The sequence below is a fragment of the Poeciliopsis prolifica genome, unplaced genomic scaffold (genome assembly GCF_027474105.1).
Source record: "Poeciliopsis prolifica strain line A6 unplaced genomic scaffold, Auburn_PproV2 SCAFFOLD091, whole genome shotgun sequence".
Classification (NCBI taxonomy): domain Eukaryota; kingdom Metazoa; phylum Chordata; class Actinopteri; order Cyprinodontiformes; family Poeciliidae; genus Poeciliopsis; species Poeciliopsis prolifica.
Genome location: NW_026562466.1, coordinates 57,293 through 76,574, shown reverse-complemented (window position 1 = coordinate 76,574; position 19,282 = coordinate 57,293). Strand labels below are relative to the sequence as shown.

Genomic DNA, 19,282 nt, shown 5'->3' with positions numbered 1-19,282 from the left:
GTATATATATATGCTGTTACTGTAGAGTGTGCAATAATGACCTTTTCAAATTTAACCTAAATAAATTGAGAACTTAAAGTAACTTTTTACAGTGCATCAGTGTTCTTGCTGCAGAAACTCTCACTGTAAAACCTCTGGTGTTTTAACCTTAAAAAAATAGAACAGAAACATTGTAAACTAGTTTCTCTGCTTCTTGAAATAAGCAGAAAGTGAATCACATCACTCCGTCCCTCAGCAGTCTGGGATCAGTAGAACATGTTTTTCTTTTCTGTGGATCAGAACCGGCTTTATGCGGTCCACAGATTTTCTCTCTTCCTCTTCACTGAGTTTCATCTTTTTCCAGGTTTTCCTCTTGTTGCTTCTTACAGCAAGTAGAAACTCTTTGTCTTTCAAAGCTCTGCTGGAAAACTGCATCCAGATCCAGACTGACTGATCCAGAACCAGTTGCCAACTCAACAAAAGAAATTGTTTAGGCTAAAATCAGAATCAGGAGGTCAGGCTTTTTAAAGATCGGCGATTGGTCAGAAAACTTTATAATTAATTCCTTTAAATGGAGCAAAAATAATAATTTAAACACATTTTATATCAATTGTAGGAAACTATTTACATTTCAGTTTCTAGCTAAAAATGTTGCAATAATGTGCCTCTTGATATTAAATTTCTATTGTGAGACGGATCAATTGGCTAAATGTTTCATCCCCCTATAGAAGCAGCTGTTTACCCATGATTCCTTGCAGCAGGTACAGCTGGTATTTACCCATGATTCCTTGCAGTTGATCTAGCTGGTATTTACCCATGATTCCTTGCAGCAGGTCCTGCTGGTATTTACCCATGATTCCTTGCAGCGGGTCCAGCTGGTATTTACCCATGATTCCTTGCATCTGGTCCAGCTGGTACCTCAGCTGGATGCTGTGGTCCCTGAAAGCTGCTTTGTGACTCTTTAGCTGAGAGGAAATCCTGCTGAGCTGCACACAGAGGCTGACATTTTATATTTATTACCTCTAGGTCAGATTTTCCATAAATTTAACATTTCCTTTCATTGCTTTGCAGATGACGTCCAGATTTATATGCCCTTTAAACTAAAAAATGGAAATAATGAATATCTTCAGTTATTGACAGATTGTTTGGCTGAAGTTAAATCTTGGATGGGACAAAACTTTCTTCACCTAAATCAAAGTAAAACTCAAGTTATATTATTTGGCCAAAGTCTTTACACTACAAAACCAGATCAGATTCTGGGTTCTTTAGCTCAATTTTGTGAGACCTCAGTTAGGAATCTTGGCTTTACTTTTGATAGCTGTTTAAAGTTCGATAAACAAGTTAGTTCTGTCATTAAATCGAGTTTTTATCACCTTCGGATTTTAGCAAAATCAAATCTTATTTTTGTTTTAAGGACTTTGAAGGACTGATCCATGCCTTCATTACCACTCGTCTGGATTATTGTAATTCTTTATATAGTGGCATGGTTAAATCACAGCTTCATCGACTTCAAATGATCCAGAATGCAGCGGCACGGCTTCTTACAGGAACCAGGAAGCATGACCATATAAGGCCTACGCTGGTCAATTTACACTGGCTGCTTGTTATGTATAGAATAGATTTTAAGACTCTTTTATTAACTTATAAAGTTTTAAATGAGTTAGCTCCCCCTTATCTCAGGACCTTTTAAAATTTCAGTCTGTGTCCAGAACCCTCAGATCAAACAAACAGCTTTTACTTACAGTCCCTCGGACCCGACTAAGGAAAGGAGATCGGGCTTTTTCTGTTGTTGCTCCTAATTTATAGAACAATTTGCCTTTTCAGATTAGATCTGCTAGCAGCCTGGATCATTTTAAATTGCTTCTCAAAACTCATTTTATTCGTTGGCTTTTAACTGAAGCAATTTTTTGATATTCTGTTTTTATCTACTTGTGTTACTGTCGTTCCTGTGCAGCACTTTGGTGCAGTTTTATACCTTTTTAAAGTGCTATATAAATAAATTTGACATTGACATGTTGCTGAGATCTCAGCTGGACCCGGTTCTGTCTGGAGGAGAGCTGTGGACCCGACTTGAGCTGCTGCTCCCTCAGAACCTCCTGCACACTGACCCCCTCCATACAGATTTACAGTAGGGCCAAATGTTCACTCCTTCATTCACCTGATTCACTTTGATCCTCTGAACACATGATGGGAACCAGCTTTCTGCTTCCAGTTACTGGAACTGGATCACTGGGACTGACTGGTTCTGGTTTCTTTTTCAAAAGGTCCAGAAGATGGAAGACCTGGATCTAAAAGAACCTCCAGGACCCATCAGTCCATCTATGAAGAGTGACTGGTCCAAACATGAACCTCCAGAGTTCAGTACTGAACCTGGACCCTCAGACAGAAAGTAAGAAACCAGTTTCTAACTGATTCATGTGAATCTATAGAGATAAAATATAAATTAACTGGTTGATCTCAGTGTTTTAATAAACAGTAACTTAATTTTCTTTCTTATTAATTTAAAGTTAGACATGAAGGATGTTGGTCAGTAAATTAGTTTGAATGAATTAATATGGATTAAAATGTTGCATGAAAACAAAAACATGTGAGGAGCAACAATTCAGATTGTCTGTAAACCCACTGAAGCAGTGAAACCAGCATCTTCCAGACTGGGAACACTGGCATCAGTCATCATACCAAATATAATTCAATGAAGTACTTAAAACCAGAAATCATCAATGTTCTGAGGTTCTGTTCTGTTCTGACCCAGTTTCTGGTCCCTGGTTCTTTGTGGACCTTCATGAACATGTTCAGCTCCAGCCTGTTGCTAGTGAATATTTCAGTGATGAAGAAATGTCTTCACAGGAGGCGCTTTAGTGAGGAGGAGCTTCCATCCTGCTGTGCTTTGGGTCAGAATGTTCTGATGGATCCGGGCTGTACCAGCTGCCCCCAGTGGGAAACAACCCAGAACAGGATCTGGACCGACAGCCAATCAGAGCAGCTGTGCTCCAGGTGAGACTGAAAATGTCCAATCAGAGCTTCTTCCTTCCAGATCCACGTCTTTAGTTGACATTTGGACATTTAATGATTAAAAGTCTTTTTTGTGATCAGTTGTTTCAACTGAATCTGTCTTTTTCCAGCTGCTGTAACTGGATCTTATGTCTCGGTAACTCGGCTTAATAAAGTCCTCATTTAATTTGACCTTGTTCAAAAAATTGGTCACAAGATAAATGTACAAATTTGACTTTTTATTTAATTTGTTTTTAAAATTATAAGTGAAGACTCTTACTCTGAAGGGTCATGTCATCAGCTCTAAATAAAACAAAATAAAACAACCATCACTTTGATGATTCTTACAGATCATTATATTTGGGTTTCAGCACATTATGAGGTTAAGGAGAATGAAATAGCAGAAAGGATGGCTCAGGGTATTGGTTGATATTAATGTTATGTTTAGAATAACAGAAATAAAGTGAATAATAAAACAATAAAAGAAAGAGAGGTGACAAAAGTTCTAGGTCAGCAAATTGCCCACCTGCCAATATGATTAATTTGATCTTGCTGAAAAGGATTTTTATTCTATTTTTATTGATTATTTCACCAGGCCGTTAAGGTTCTGCTGGAAAATTGGAGTTTACAATTATAGCTTTCAATTTGGGAAGTGGTTAAAGGACAATAGAGAGACAGTGATTTAAACTCTGTCAGTTTAAATCACTTTGCCCATTATAAAGTGATTTAGAGCAACCTCAGAGGTCACTGAAGTCTCTGAAAAGCTCCTGGTTCAAGGTTGAGGTTCAACCTGGCAGATGATGGTAAATGTAGAATATAATAAGGAGTTATGTTACAGAAAAGCTTCTTCAGGAAGAGAATAGTTTGTGATCCAAATGTTGTTGGAGAACAATCAGACAGATGAATGTGAGGACAGCAGAGCTGCAGCAGCAACAGAGGAGTGGAGGACAATCTGGGGACCAACAAGGCTCCTGAAACCATGGAGCACAAAAACCACAAGAGGAGAACTGGAGAAAGATTACTAGAAACAATAACTACATGCTATAGTGAAGATTAAAAACTCAGAGAGATAACTAGTGACTTGTCCCCTGTCTGCCAGATCCTGGCTTTTACCTGGATTTATGGAAATATTTTCCCTAATCACAATCTATAGTTTAAAGTATTCTGCTATTATTGTAGAATAATGTAGCCCATATTTTAAGAGTGCAGGTATTTCAGCTTTTAAACTCAAGCAGATTGAAAATGCTCAAAGGTAAAGGCGGCCTTTCAACCGTTTCCTGAATTGGAAGCTCAGTCTGAAGCCAACTTCAGCTCTGTAAAATCCAAACTGTTTCCTGAGTTTGATTCCATGAATGAGAAGTAAGATGGTGAATCACAACTCAGATCGCCCTAAAACCTGAACTAACAGGAGCTGTGCCCCCTGCTGGATGTTGTTTACATCAGAACTAGTATGATTCTAATATCTAATTTGGTGCTAAAATAGCAGCAGCCTCAGAGGTTGTAATTCTTTTTTCTTTTTTGCCTGCATGTGGTGCTGTTGTTTTGCGAGGGGATGCAAAATAAAAAATAAAAAGTTCCCACGTCCCCGAGTGGGCTCCGTACCATACTTTACAACTCCGAGAGAGAAAAGTGTTATTTTCATTTAAAATAAAGGACCCCTTTTTTTAAAGCTCCGTGTGTTGCATTACTCCCGGCTTCATTCATATCTATTTTTGTAACTATCATTTCAAATATTTTGTGTCGTTTTGACTGCAAATATCTCAGTAAACTTGAAATAAGATAAATATATACAGATAATGTCTCTGGAAGATATAGAAGCTTATTTAGAGTATTTCTTGAATATTTTTCTATTTCCATATAGATTTTCTATGTTTTTAAACTTGTTTTGAGAAAGGTCTTATTCTGTTGCTTTTTTATGGTGTCAACATTGTTCAAACAACACTGATAGCTCAAATAGATTTGAAAGATAAAACCGTACGTCCCAATGAATCAACAACAGCAACTTTTACTTAAATAGAAAAAAATACTTAAGTTCGGATAACAGTTTTAAAACAAATCTGAGGGATCTATCGCTTAAAAAGCTAAAAGAAAATATAAAATAATTTCATGTTTTTTTATTTTGCTAAACTTTAAGTGTTTTTTTTTTTTTTTTTGCTTTGTTCTTTACCAAATGATAAACCAGCAGTCTAAATATATTCTCTGGTCTGCAGTTATTAACACACCCAGCCTATCACTGCTGTCATTACCTGAATCTAGTGCTGGTCCCACTGTGTTCTCCAATATATTCTAGTAAATGTTACATGTTGACCCCAACAACCTGTGTGTTTGCTTGGAAGTGGCTCTGTTTTCATCCTTTTGTGAAAAATACAATAAAACTCAACATTTTCTTAAAGCTGGTCATGATTTTGATGCATGAAGACAAAAAGGTGAAAAACAACCTGCTTTAAAACTGTTTTTAACAGAAAGAGGGAAGGAATGTCAGAGAGACAGAAACCTTTATTAACTCTGACAATATAACACAGACTGCATTATATATATTTTTCAGAATAAATGCAATAATACTAACAATCTGTTGGACCAAATCAAATTGGCTCAACAATTTCCATCCTGTAATTGTTCCTTAAAATATCCAATTCAGACTCTGACTGAGGAAAGTCATTTTAAATGTGAACATTACTGATGTAATGAGTCATTTCTTTGGCAGATTAAAGTTTTTCTCCATATTTTTTCATAAAGGCTGAAAATAAAGCGAGAAAACATTTTTCTGTTTCTATAAGGACAATGATGACATGATGCAGAAGAGTTGATGTTACTGAAAACTCCTGCATTCAATGACTCTGATGGTTTTGTTCCAACTTTATCACTGAATCATGTTTTTTACTACAGTTGTCTTCTGTGTTTCAGCAGATGTTGGTCTGCTGGAGGTTCTAGAGGAACATAAGATCAGTCTGAGGAGAAGATGTGAATGTGTGACTGAAGGAAGTGATGAAACAGGAAGTAGAACCCTCCTCAACAGGATCTACACTGATCTCTACATCACAGAGGGACAGAGTGACGAGGTTAACACCAGCATGAGGTGAAGCAGCTGGAGAGCTTCCAAGTTCCAGAACCCCATGATTCTGCAATCAGGGTCCACGACCTTTTTAAAGCCTTCCCTGATCAACATGGACCCATCAGAGTGGTTCTGACCAACGGCGTTGCTGGTGTTGGAAAAACCTTCTCAGTGCAGAAGTTCACTCTGGACTGGGCTGAGGGTTTGGAGAACCAAGATGTCAGTGTGGTGGTTCTGCTTTCGTTCAGGGAGCTGAACTTGATCAGAGATCAGCAGCACAGTCTTCTCTCTCTGCTCCATGTTTTCCATCCAACACTCCAGAAGCTCCCAGCAGAGCAACTGGCTAAATGCAAACTCCTCTTCATCCTTGACGGTCTGGATGAAAACAAACTTTCATTGGACTTCAACAACAGTCATCTGGTTTCTGACGTCACACAGAAATCATCGGTTAATGTTCTGCTGACAAACCTCATCAAGGGGAACCTGCCCCTCGGCTCTCATCTGGATAACTTCCAGACCTGCAGCGGCCAATCAGATCCCTCCTTCATGTGTTACCAGGGCAACAGAAGTACGAGGCTTCACCGATGCCCAGAAGGAGGAGTACTTCAGGAGGAGGTTCAGTGATGAAGAGCTGTCCAGCAGAATCATCTCCCACATCAAGACCTGCAGGAGCCTCCACATCATGTGTGGAATCCCAGTCTTCTGCTGGATCACTGCTACAGTTCTGGAGAACATGGTGACCTCAGAGCAGAGAGGAGAGCTGCCCAAGACCATGACTGACATGTACTCTCACTTCCTGCTGGTCCAGACAAAGAGGAAGAAGAACAAGTACCATGGAGGACATGAGACATGTCCACAGGAGCTGATGGAGGCTGACAGGGAAGTTCTTCTGAAGCTGGGGAGGCTGGCGTTTGAACATCTGGAGAAAGGAAACATCATGTTCTACCAAGAAGACCTGGAGCAGTGTGGTCTGGATGTCACAGAGGCCTCAGTGTACTCAGGAGTTTGTACAGAGATCTTCAAAAGAGAGAGTGTGATCTTCCAGAAATCAGTCTACTGCTTTGTTCATCTGAGCATCCAGGAGTTTCTGGCTGCAGTCTACATGCTCCACTGCTTCACCAGCAGGAAGTCAGAGGAGATCAAGACGTTCCGGAGACGAATACAGAGAAACATCTCTAGATGAGTTCATGAAGAAAGTCATGGAGAAATCCCTCTGGAGTGAAAATGGCCACCTGGACCTGTTTGTCCGCTTCCTTCATGGTCTCACTGTGGAGTCCAACCAGAGACTCTTAGAAGATCTGCTGGGTCAGACAGAGACCAGTCCAGAAACCATCCAGAGAATCATCACCAACCTGAAGAAGATGAACACTGATGATATCTCTCCTGACAGAAGCATCAACATCTTCTACTGTCTGGTGGAGATGAACGACGTCTCATTTTATCAGGAGATCCAACGGCTGCTGGATTCAGGGAAGAAGCTCTCAGAGACTGACTGTTCAGCTCTGGCCTTCATGCTGCAGATGTCAGAGGTTCTGGATGAGTTGGACCTGGAGAAGTACAACACATCAGATGATGGACGACGGAGACTGGTTCCAGCTGTGAGGAACTGCAGAAAGGCTCGGTGAGTCCAGATGTTTTCATTGTGTGATGCTGATTCAGCTCTATTGTCCTCCTGTTTCTTCTGTCTTCCAATCAATTGCTTTGGTTGAAACTTTACAATCAACCCTGCATTGCTGTTGTTGCCATGGAAAATAATTATAAACTATGTGAACAGTGTTGATCTTCATCATCCTTTTCCTCCTCCCTCTAGTTTCCTCTGAGTTTGTAAATGAGACCAAAATGTGGTTTTTGTCGTCTGGTTCCAGAAAAAAGTTCTAGTTTCTGTCAGATCCTCCCAAAGCTCTGAGAATCTGCTTCCAGAGCTGGAACCATTTTCCTCATCAACTCTTCATCTGCAGCCTTTGTTGAAGCTGTTAGCTGTCCTCCATGAAGACCTGCAGAGACATGAGCTTCAACTCTGGAGACATCCAGCCTCTTCTAGTTACTGGAGAACTTTCACTGCTTCACCATGAATGCTGCTGGACCCAAACGCTCCGTCTCCTCCAGGGGTTTGCTCTTCAGCTCTTTAGGAGTTTAGCAACAATTTCTCCTGACATCCAAACCTTTGTTCCTCTGAGACAATGGACAGACCACTGCAGAGACTTGTGTCCCTCTTCCAACCAGTTTGTCCCAGTTCCTCTCAGATCAACAGTCTGAGAGGACGGTTCAGACCCGAAGGAGCAGCAGGACCGGTTCTGCTGCTGCTCTGCAGGACGACCAGAACAACGTGAAGCTTTTAGCTGCAGCAGGTTGACGACTGTCCACTTTCTACTTTGTTAAAGCATCAAATCCAGCAGATGAACGGAGACAGAACTGGAGCATCATGTGTTTGTTCTGCTCCCAGTTTCCTCTGTGGCAGCATTTAATAACCTGCTGCTGGGAAACATGTTTCTATACAATATATTACTATTATTAATGATGATGCAGCAGATATTGGCTCAACAAACCCAGAGATGCCAGAGGTCCACAGCAGCTGGACTTTCTGTTCTGCTCACTTCATTTATAACTCACTTCCTGCTTGGTGGAAGATCTAAACGGTCTAGTCCAAGTCAGAGCTGTGAGCAGTTCCTCCTCCTCTCCATCATCTCCAGTCGTTTCCTTCATTCAGCTCAGTCAGCCTCTTCATCAGCTGCTGCAGAGAAACTGAACTTTCCTTCACTGATGATAGAAGATCTTCAACATCTGACTGCAGCTGAAGGTCTGAGGACATGAAGCCTGGACCAGATCCAGAACCAGAACCTGGACTTTAACCAGGAACTGCACAGATTCTCTGTGGGGTCAAACTCAGTAGATATTGATCAGATGATGATCAGATGATGACATCACTGTTATCATATTTTAGTCTGTTTATGATCCAGATTGATTTCATTAGAACTGAATTTATTTCTTCTCTAATCACAGACTTGGTGGCTGTTGGCTCCGAAAGGCTGAATGTAAAGTTTTGGCCTCGGCTCTGAAGTCCAACCCAGATCTGACTGAACTGGAAATAAATCATATCTACACATATGGAGGTGGAGACTCTGATATGAAGCATCTGGTTACGATCCTGGAGAATTCAGTCAGTAAAGTGAAGAATCTGAGGTTTGTTTTTTCTATTTATACAATAAAATCATTTATTGATTCTTTAATCAATAGTTAATCAATTTAATGTCAATATATATTATTTTAAAACAACCTGTTTAATCATCAGAATAAATCTCTAAAACATTTGACCTTATTAATTATTTTCTTATTTCAGACTTTGAGATTATTGAACTTTGTTTTTCAGTTTTTCACTTTAAAATGTTTTTGATGAACAAAATGAGCAAAATAATTGAAATGCTGTGAATGAATGATGGAGATGTTTCAGTTTGGTAAAGATTCAGATGGTTTTATTTCTGATTCTTTACATCAGAATGAAATGTTGATCCTCCAGAGCCACAAACACTGACGAGTTCAAATCCTCATTAATGAACGTCTAAGAAACCACTGATTGTAGAAAAGCAAATCTAGATGCAATGAATGAAAGTGAGGTTTGCAGCAGCAGCAGGTTCCTCAGCTTTGTCCTGAGGCTGTGGTTCTGTTGGGCCGGGTCAGAGAGGAACCGTCTCCTGAGGAAATAATGGCCTCCATTGACTTTCAGCAGCTTTAATAGGAACCCAAAGGCCATTAATGAAGAACCTGACTGGTTCTGATCCAGTTACCAAGTCGGGTCTGATGATCAGGAACCAGCAGAAATAGCTCAACTCATCCAGGCTGATAGAAACTTGAGTTTCTTTGTGGATCAAATGTTCTGGTTCTGCTGGTTTGGACTCTTTAAACCAGTTTGACTGGATCAGATGTTAGAATCAGTTCATCATGTTTCTTTTACATTCAGGGAAATTAATTTATACATTTTTATTATTTATTTGTTCATATTTCAGTTTTAACTGCATCCTGTTGCTTCACATCTTTTATTCTGTATTCAGATTGGAGAACTGCAGTTTATCAGAGACCAGCTGGACGTCTCTGTTCTCAGCTCTGAAGTCCAACCCGACCCATCTGATAGAACTGGTCCTGATCAGAACCGACCTGGAAGGTTCTGGACTGAAGGATCTCTGTGGTTTTCTACTGACTGAAGGCTGCAGACTGGAGACATTGAGGTATTTTAATGATATAATTATTGATATTTCTGTGAATAATTCTATATAATTGATCAAAATCAAAGTTCATTTCTTCTGATCTAATCAATATTTTCTGAGTTTGTTCCTGGATCCAGAGTTTAATTTAGTTTCTCTGTGTAACTGAGTTGGACCTGCTGATCTGAGGTCAGAACAGGACAGCATTCGGACCCAGTGTGTAGAAATCCCCCTCAGGTCAAGCAGGTCAAAGGTCATCCATACTAGAAAAGTGAATTCCTGGAATCTGACAGGAACAAATCAATAATCAATGATTGATGCTTCAACACTTTGATCAGAACCTGGAATGATTTTACTGACTAAAATCCTCCAACACATCATGACCCAGTACCAGGTTCTGGTTCTGGTTCTGGTTCTGAAGTCAGCAGGTTTTATTGGAGCAGCAGCTTGTTGGCATTAATATTCATGAGAATCTTTAACTGGTTCTGTTGGACTGGTTAACCTGCACTGTAACAAATTGCCCTGTATTTTTACAGTAAAATGCTGGCAGCAGGGTTGCCAGCATTTTACCGTTAATATACAGTACCTTACTGTAATCAACTTTACAGTATATTACTGTCACAAAAGAAATCTTTTGATTACAGCACATTGCTGTTTTTTTATCAGATTTACAGTAGACTACTGGCAGCAATGCTGCCAGTATATTACAGTTTTTCTATGGTACCATTACTGTTGAATTCCCATACAGCTTACTACTGTAAATTTCCAATATAAAATAGAAACATGAAAAAAAACCACTTAGAAAATATAAGTTCCATCATGTCAAACATTTATTTGGGAAAAAAAGAACCAACTCAAACATTGACTCATACAGTCTTTAGTGGGCCACATAATAAAGACGAAGGTTTTGAAACGACAATGTATGTGTGCCTTAAACCTAAACCTTTTCTACAAGAATTTGAGGGTAAACTGTCCAAAGTAAGTCGTATTCTGGAAAAACAGTAAGAAAATCACCATCTATTTTGTGAAATAAATTTCTTAACTGATTTAAAGAATATTTGAATAAAGCATGAATTGTGGCCTTTTGATTAGTCTGAAATAAAATAAGTATGAAATAAATTATGGAAATAATGCATTGTACAATTCAGCACAATACTTTTTCAATTCAAAATACTACTTTTTGTGGAAGTGAGGAACAATATGATGCAACATAAACAAATGAAACATTTAACTTTCAATATAAAGCATAGAAAAAAATAGCAAATTTTAGTTTGATAAAATTTAAATGAAACATTTAGACTTGAATTTCCTTTAGGGCAAAATCAGAGCTCCAACTTCAAATGATAAAACAATGAAACAATATTTGACAAGATAAGTTAAACATGGTGCCTGTACAGACAAAATTACATCTGAAGAACAGAAAGTGGGAGCCTTAACAAAATGTATGCTCTTCATTAAAAGAGATGTCTTAAGATTATGCTGACCTTTAAACCAAAAAAATCTCTCAAGATCACTCCTGTTCAGGGATAAGTTGCCTTCATGCCTGGATAGTTTTTGTTTGCTTGTTTTTGCGTGGAGGGGCAACAATATCTATAGCTTGGTTAGAAAGTTCTCACTATGAAATTCCACTCAAAGTCCATGAGGTTTTTCAGCAGAGTTGAAACACGGGGGATGACAGTGACCGACTTCTTTTGAAAAGTTTTCCCTGTCCTCTTGGAGATGATCTTGCTACAGCTGGCCTTGGTCCGGGTTGATATCAATAAAGCGCCTGAAAATGCAGTAATTTCAGATTAGCATATGATGCTTAAAGAGTCAGGGTTTAATGTGTGCTAGGTGAAGACAAACTTTTGAATGTTAAGAGTTAATAAAGAGACACCAGCATAACATTTAAACAGTTTTCTGCCAAGTCAACTTTGTGAAACTCCAAATTCCCAGTTGATATCCATTCACCAATTTCACTTTAGCAGCTAATCATAGCAATTCAAGTTAAATTACACAAAAGAAAGAAAAGCTTCCAAACATGTCAATATTTGTAAATATTAATCATCAAAAATAACTTACCTTAGGATTGGCTCATAAAATGCAGGATTCAAATGGATAGTCCTTGTGAAGAAAGTTCTAGCCGTTGCTTCCACATGTCACAACATGTCTTCTTCAGAAATACAGTAGCGTTCTGTTTAAAGACAGCCTCCTTACCGTTGAATCTAACATCATTCCCAAAATGCAATGCTATTCACAGTATATTACAGTATTTGATTAAAAAAAGTAATAATTGCCCAGAATGCATTGTTTTTCACGGTGCAGTACCGTTTTCAATAGAAACAGTATGATACTGTTCAGTTTTGGCTGTTTTTTTACAGCAATTTGTTACAGTGTGCATCCTGTTGGTTCACATCTTTTAATCTTTATTCAGATTGTGGTACTGCAGGTTATCAGAGACCAGCGCGACATCTCTGTTCTCAGCTCTGAAGTCCAACCCGACCCGTCTGACAGAACTTGACCTGATCAGAACCAACCTGGACGATTCTGGACTGAAGGATCTCTGTTGTTTTCTACAGACTGAAAGCTGCAGACTGGAGACATTGTCGTATGTACTTGTATAATTATTGATATTTCTCAGCCAGATCTAGAGAAACTCCTCCAATGTGTGTATCTTTAGTCACATTGATTATTGTAACAGTGTCTTTACTGGCCTGTCCAACAAATCAATCAAACAGCTGCAGCTTGTCCAGAAGCTGCTGCTCGCATTCTCACTAAATCCAGGAAGATAGAGACATAACACCAGTTTTAAAGTCCCTCCACTGGCTCCCTGTAGCTTTAAAATACTGTTGTTAGTTTACAAATCACTGAACTGTTTAGCACCACAATACATCAAAGATCTGCTGTTGTTGTATCAACCTTCCAGACCTCTCAGGTCTTCTGGTTCTGGTCTCTGCATCCCCAGAACCAGAACCAAGAGAGGAGAAGCAGCTTTCAGCATCTATGCACCAAAAATTTGGAACAAACTTCCAGAAAACTGTAAAACAGCAGAAACCCTGACTTACTTTAAATCCCAACTAAAAAACACACCTGTTCAGAATTGGATTTGAAATGTAATATGTAACAATGTACTTTTTTTTATTCTACGTTGCATGACTTGTGTTTTGTGTTTATGATGTAAAGCACTTTGAAATGCCTTGTTGCTGAAATGTGCTATACAAATAAAATTTGATTGATTGATTGATTGATTGATTGATTGATTGATTCTGTGAATAATTCTAAATAATTGATCATAAATCAAAGTTCATTTCTTCTGATCTAATCAATATTTTCTGAGTTTGTTCCTGGATCCAGAGTTTAATTTAGTTTCTCTGTGTAACTGAGTTGGACCTGCTGATCTGAGGTCAGAACAGGACAGCATTCGGACCCCAGTGTGTAGAAATCTTCCTCAGGTCAAGCAGGTCAAAGGTCATCCAGTCTAGAAAAGTAAATTCCTGGAATCTGACAGGAACAAATCAATAATCAATGATTGATGCTTCAACACTTTGATCAGAACCTGGAATGATTTTATTGACTAAAATCCTCCAACACATCATGACCCAGTAACAGGTTCTGGTTCTGGTTCTGAAGTCAGCGGGTCTTTATTGGAGCAGCAGCTTGTTGGAATTAATATTCATGAGAATCTTTAACTGGTTCTGTTGGACTGGTTAACCTGCATCCTGTTGGTTCACATCTTTTATTCTTTATTCAGGTTGATGAGATGCAGTTTGTCAAAGATCAGCTGTGATTATTTGGTCTCAGCTCTGAAGTCCAACCCGACCCGTCTGACAAGACTGGACCTGAGAGAAAACAACCTGAAGAAATCAGATGTTCAGCAGCTGAAGGATCTTGTAAAGACTGTAAAGTAAGTAAATGTTTGTAGTGAGTCCAGCTGCTGTCAGCATATTGAACTAAACCCAGTCAGCATCAAAGCAAAGATCCAGTGTTCCCAGTAAAGCTGCAGCTTCTCAGTGGGAGGAGAATGGTTCAGGCTTCCTGATTGGACACAGAGACAGCAATCAGCCAATCAGAGGAGCAGCAGCTTGCTGTGTTGTTGCTGTGTCCATGTCTCCAGGACGTCCAGCTGGACTCCAGCGTCCAGCCGTCCAACATGTCTAGAGTCAGTGGTCCTCATTCATCAAACAGCAGCAGATCTGATCTCAGACCTGCTTGTTCTCTCAGTTCAACAGGAAACAACTGATCAGGTTCATCTTGGTCACAGCTCTGAGATCAGTCTGACTGGAAACCATCTACTGGATGTGCTGCGTCACTGACTGCTGCTGGAGAGGCTCGAGACACTCACTGATCTGCTCTCCTTCCTTCTTCTCTCTGCAGGTTCTGATCTCTGTAAAGTAGAGAACGTCTCTGTGTCCTGCTGATCCTCACAGGTTGAAGCTGCAGCAGTTTGAGTCTAAAGAGACTCTGGACCATGATGATGACCTTTGACCTCAAAGATTTTCCTCCTTTTTATTTTTTCATGTCTGTCATTTAGTCTCTGATATTGTTTGTCTCTTTGGATCAATAAAGATCCGATTCAAACTGGGCTCCATTTAGAGGCTTCATGGAGTTTTGATCTGAACTGGATTCAACTGGAAAGTTGATCTTTTTTCTCTCTGGTTCATTTTCATCCTGGAACCAGAAATGGTCTGAGAATGGAAACATGGGAATCATTTCCAGTTCAGCTTTAAAGTCATGAAAGACACTTCAAACCTCTTTTCTCTGCTGCTTCTTCCTTCTGTTGACATGAAAATGTTCCTCAAAGCTCCACAGATAAAAAGATGTTTTACTGGAAACGGCAGAGAAACTTCAGCTTCCAGCACAGAAACCAGTTTAACCAGTTTAAACTGGATGTCCCACAGAAACTCTGATCTTGGAGCAGTTTTCAGGAACATCCATCTTATAATCTGAATAAAAATACATATATATTTTATAGGCATTCTAAAAGTATTTAAATAATTACGTTTTTCATCATAGTCATTGGTTCTCAGTGCTTTAATATTTCTCGTTTTGTTTTTGGTGGTGAACTTTTTCAGTTTCCAGTTAATCTAGAGAACATTAGGGGGAATGGAGACTCAATATGTCACATCAGGCTCTTTACTGTGATTGTGCTGATTTATTCTGAATTCATGGGATAACGTGGTGACTGGTTCATATTATTTTGTTCATATTTATTTTAATGTAACGTGGGTTCCTTTGTGTTTAATGATGAGCTCATAAAGTTTTTCATAATGTTTTTTGTGGGCGTTTTATGCATTTTATTTTGTACAAATATTGTAACTACATCTTTATTTTAATCCTCTGTGCTGTTCAGCTTATTGTATTCAGATTAACAATAAATCCAAATATATTTTAATTTTGTATCTTTTGTTTGACAGTTTATTTCAATAAAATCAGAAACATCCATTTCAGTTGATTTGAGAATTTTTAAGCTTATAATTTAAAGCTGCAGTTCATTTTTGCATTATTTAGACTGAAGATGTTCAAATAAAATACATGAGAATCATTTCATTAATAAATATTATTTTTCCTCCAAGTTTCTTAGTAATGCTGATTAATCAGCTTCACTGATTCTTAGTGATGCTAAAATAACTATCACAGTAGTTATTTTACTTCCCGGTATTTTATTTTGAAAGATCTCACAGGAAACGTATTTGTAAATTTCCAACTTTATTGTTGTTGTAATTACTAGGTTTCGCCACCAGAGGGACTGAACTCACTGCTGAGGTTCCTGGTCGCAATGGTAACCAATAAAGAAAGACTCGCTGCTGGATGCGAGTCTTTAGCGCGGAAGCTAACTGGTTTCCAGCTTCAAACCAGCGGGATAACTGATTCCCAGTGAGATAAATGAAGGCAGATTCTTCTCCTGGGTTCATTTTAATGTTTTCTCTGTCAGTGTGAACTAGAAGCAGCTCCACAGAGTTGAAAACATCCCGCAGAGACTCTGAGCGGAGCTAACGATGCTAACAGACTATCAGCATCTTGTTTTACATAGAAGCTGATTATCAGAAGTTGTGGATCTAAACTCTGTTGCTGAACAGCAGCGACTGACCTTCAGTTCACTAATAATTGATCAAAGTTTTATTATCATAGAAGTTTATCACTGAGCTCGTCTAAATGATTTTAGTGTGTAGTTACATTGTGTCACCACAGGAGGGCAGTACACTGACTAACTGGGAAAAACAAACCTAAAAATGTAAATAATCTGTTTACTAAAATGCTCAAATATTTTTAAAAGCTTCTTTGCGTTGTTAATTTTAATATTATTTATTATTTTTCATTAGATGGTTTTTTTCTGCTCTAATCTTAGCTGCTTGACGTTCATGACTAATAAAAGTTTTTCCAGACTTTGATTCTCAAAATTACCCTCAGTTAATATTTTTGTAAGGATTTTAACTGAATAGAAACAGTTTTGTAACTACATTTCTATAGTATTATTTTTTTTCTAAGTAGCTGTTATTTACCTTGCATTTTGAATTATTTTAATTTGTTTTAATGTTCACTTTTATCAAGTCAGCATATGTTTATGCCATTAAATAAGAGTCACTGAAAAAAACTAAAGAGTTTTAACACACCAGCTATCTTTTATGATTTAAAACTCTCTAAATGGCTGTAGTATTATTTTTGATTAATTTATTATTTATCTTCTGGTTGAGAAGATTGTTAGTTTTATTTTATAAATTGGATATTAAATGTAAAAAAAAACAAAAACTGCCTTATCAGGGCTGTAGTTCCCACTATGGCCACCAGAGGGCGGAAATACCCCGCTCTGAATATAGAGGTGAGTTTTTGAGCTGCAGCTTTGACGTTTAAGTTGATCAGGTTTATATCTTTCTCGTGATACATATTATTATTAACACTAATAATTTAAGTTAATAATAACTGTTATCCCTACTTTAACATGCAATCAGTGTTTTATCGGTCAGTGTGGACAAGGAGCTGCACAGAGTTGAAAAAAGCCCGCAGAGACTATTAGCGGCTCTTGCGATGCTAACAGACTCTAGCAGCAGCTTCAGAGGAGCTTTGGCTCCATAAGAGTTGAAACGAAGCTCTCCAATTCTGGTTTAGACGCTGAGCTTGCGGTTTCAGGTCAGGAGAATATTTATGATCGATTAAATCATCCTGGAAACATTCATAAGATTGATTCACAACAAACAAACTGAACTTCTCTCAGAGCAGGGCGGTTAGTGCCCTCTAGTGGACCGATATGGTAGCTACTCTACCATATCGGTAGCTGCCAGACCGATGTAGCTACTCTGTAAAGTTAGAGAATATACATACCACAATTACTTCCGGTAGCTTCTTTCACATTAAGAGCTTATGGTAATATTCTCGGTTAGCGTTCATATTAAATAATGCTTTTAGTTTTCCTTTTTTTCTCCCTGAAATGTTTAATCAAAAGCATCAAATTAAATTCTGATCAGGTTTTCAAGCACCACTATTTAATTTTCCTATTCCTCGATAGTCATTTCAAACTGAAAAAGGTATTTAAATGAAATTAACAGCAGCAACATCATATCATTGTATGTGTTATAAATTTATTCACAGATTCACAGTCATACAATTTACTAAGTAATATCTGGTAATGTTTTAAAATTTTACTTTTTACGTTTAATTTTTCTCCATTAAATATTTTCATCCTGCTCAATGCTCTGATCTCAGCAGGTTGGATTTTATCATAAGCACATTTTCATTGTTTATATTTTTCAGGCCTTGATTCTAAAAATTAACAACAGTTAATCTTTTTGGGAGGATTTTTCTGACGAAAGTTTAATTTTCTTTTCCATTTATTAACCTTTCAGTGGCTCTTTAGAAACTTTAATTTAAGTTTATTTTATTTGAACTGATAAAAGTGAAAATGAGAACAAATTAAGTTAAACAAATGATCTGGTTGAGAAATTACCATGAATAGGAATATCTGTAGTTGCAATATTTCACCACCAGAGGGCAGTGAGCGCTCATAATCTACTATCAAAAATAAAAATAGTTTGTTTTGTTGGTTTTCAGTTGAATCCATGAAAAAAGCGGCTCTGTTTCATAACTGCTTCAGCAAAACAGAAATACTGAATGTTTTCTATCTTTATTCTAGTTTTGTTTCACTCTTGTCAGGTTTAACACCTATTAAATACAGATTCAACAAACACAGGAAAGACAAGAGATTTAGATTCTTTCTTACTCGTGGGGAGAACAGACAGAGATGTGATTTCAGTTACAATCTCCTGCTGCTCTGAAACCACATTTGTCTGCTTCTCTCTTTTTATTGTTTTCAGGATCCCTAATCACAAAGAACATTGTTACTCTAAAGGGAGGGGAAAACACTTCATCACATGGCTACAGCGCCAAAGACAATCACTAACTAAAACACAAGGTATCTTGAACTTAGTCTCATTCCAGACACAGGGTTAAACAGAGCAAGTTGTACATCTTCACGGTCAGTTTTCTAGAGGCCTTGGTTCACGCTGAGAGATAATCCTACAGAAACCTGTTGTCACTGCTTTCCTTCAGTGAGGCTTTCTGAGGAAGGAATCAGAGTAATTCAACAATACAGAAACATTCTTAATTCTAAGATGAAATTAAACAATAAAAGCATATAAGAAAAGATACATTATAAAGATACATGAGAATAACAAATATTTGATTAATAACATCACAATTTATCCAACAACTCTATTAACTCAAATTGAACTGTCAATATTTATTCAGATGAATTAAACTTTAAATCCTGTTCAAAGATTTTTTCCTTTTGAACTGTTTGTTCTGCTCTGATCTCGGCTGGTTGACTTTTATTACTAATAAATTACCAACAGTTAATATTTTTGTAAGGATTTTAACTGAATAAAATTTTTTGTCACTACATTTCTGCCATTACTATTTCTAAGTAACTGTTATTTACCTTGTTTTTTTTCTAATATTTTCATAAAGACTCTCCAGTTGTAATTACATAAAATACGAATCATAACTTAATTCTGTAGATTACTATCTTTCGTGAAAAGTATAAAGTTGATCAGTTTTATGATGGCTGAGTAAATTCTTACTGCCCTCTGGTGGT

The 19,282-nt window shown here is 37.9% G+C and overlaps 1 pseudogene; it reads left to right on the top strand.

Moving 5' to 3' along the window:
- The first annotated feature begins 4,212 nt into the window (after positions 1 to 4,212).
- Positions 4,213 to 15,589, top strand: LOC129353462 (NLR family CARD domain-containing protein 3-like; annotated as a pseudogene).
- The last annotated feature ends 3,693 nt before the right edge of the window (positions 15,590 to 19,282 follow it).